Genomic DNA, 2,194 nt, shown 5'->3' on the forward strand with positions numbered 1-2,194 from the left:
TCGTCCTTATTTAAGGATACGACAGCGGAAGCTCTTAATAATCACCTGAGAATAAACATGCTTAAAACGTTAACAAAAATGTTGGTGAGTTATAGGTTTAACCTATATATATCAAATCGTAACAATAGACTACAATATTTCATATTTCAATACACATCCCATACATAGAGATAAAAATCATTGATATGGTGAACACCTGGTAACCGACATTAACAAGATGCATATATAAGAATATCCCCATCATTCCGGGACACCCTTCGGATATGATATAAATTTCGAAGTACTAAAGCATCCGGTACTTTGGATGGGGTTTGTTAAGCCCAATAGATCTATCTTTAGGATTCGCGTCAATTAGGGTGTCTGTTCCCTAATTCTTAGATTACCAGACTTAATAAAAAGGGGCATATTTGATTTCGATAATTCAACCATAGAATGTAGTTTCACGTACTTTTGTCTATTTTGTAAATCATTTATAAAACCTGCATGTATTCTCATCCCAAAAATATTAGATTTTAAAAGTGGGACTATAACTCACTTTCACAGATTTTTACTTCGTCGGGAAGTAAGACTTGGCCACTGGTTGATTCACGAACCTATAACAATATATAAATATATATCAAAGTATGTTCAAAATATATTTACAACACTTTTAATATATTTTGATGTTTTAAGTTTATTAAGTCAGCTGTCCTCGTTAGTAACCTACAACTAGTTGTCCACAGTTAGATGTACAGAAATAAATTGATAAATATTATCTTGAATCAATCCACGACCCAGTGTATACGTATCTCAGTATTGATCACAACTCAAACTATATATATTTTGAAATCAACCTCAACCCTGTATAGCTAACTCCAACATTCACATATAGAGTGTCTATGGTTGTTCCGAAATATATATAGATGTGTCGACATGATAGGTCGGAACATTGTATACGTGTCTATGGTATCTCAAGATTACATAATATACAATACAAGTTGATTAAGTTATGGTTGGAATAGATTTGTTACCAATTTTCACGTAGCTAAAATGAGAAAAATTATCCAATCTTGTTTTACCCATAACTTCTTCATTTTAAATCCGTTTTGAGTGAATCAAATTGCTATGGTTTCATATTGAACTCTATTTTATGAATCTAAACATAAAATTTATAGGTTTATTGTCGGAAAAATAAGTTACAAGTCGTTTTTGTAAAGGAAGTCATTTCAGTCGAAAGAACGACGTCTAGATGACCATTTTAGAAAACATACTTCCACTTTGAGTTTAACCATAATTTTTGGATATAGTTTCATGTTCATAATAAAAATCATTTTCTCAGAATAACAACTTTTAAATCAAAGTTTATCATAGTTTTTAATTAACTAACCCAAAACAGCCCGCGGTGTTACTACGACGGCGTAAATCCGGTTTTACGGTGTTTTTCGTGTTTCCAGGTTTTAAATCATTAAGTTAGCATATCATATAGATATAGAACATGTGTTTAGTTGATTTTAAAAGTCAAGTTAGAAGGATTAACTTTTGTTTGCGAACAAGTTTAGAATTAACTAAACTTTGTTCTAGTGATTACAAGTTTAAACCTTCGAATAAGATAGCTTTATATGTATGAATCGAATGATGTTATGAACATCATTACTACCTTAAGTTCCTTGGATAAACCTACTGGAAAAGAAAAAAATGGATCTAGCTTCAACGGATCCTTGGATGGCTCGAAGTTCTTGAAGCAGAATCATGACACAAAAACAAGTTCAAGTAAGATCATCACTTGAAATAAGATTGTTATAGTTATAGAAATTGAACCAAAGTTTGAATATGATTATTACCTTGTATTAGAATGATAACCTACTGTAAGAAACAAAGATTTCTTGAGGTTGGATGATCACCTTACAAGATTGGAAGTGAGCTAGCAAACTTGAAAGTATTCTTGATTTTATGTAACTAGAACTTGTAGAATATATGAAGAACACTTAGAACTTGAAGATAGAACTTGAGAGAGATCAATTAGATGAATAAAATTGAAGAATGAAAGTGTTTGTAGGTGTTTTTGGTCATTGGTGTATGGATTAGATATAAAGGATATGTAATTTTGTTTTCATGTAAATAAGTCATGAATGATTACTCATATTTTTGTAATTTTATGAGATATTTCATGCTAGTTGCCAAATGATGGTTCCCACATATGTTAGGTGACTCACAT

The sequence above is a fragment of the Rutidosis leptorrhynchoides genome, chromosome 7, assembly GCF_046630445.1.
Source record: "Rutidosis leptorrhynchoides isolate AG116_Rl617_1_P2 chromosome 7, CSIRO_AGI_Rlap_v1, whole genome shotgun sequence".
NCBI lineage: Eukaryota > Viridiplantae > Streptophyta > Magnoliopsida > Asterales > Asteraceae > Rutidosis > Rutidosis leptorrhynchoides.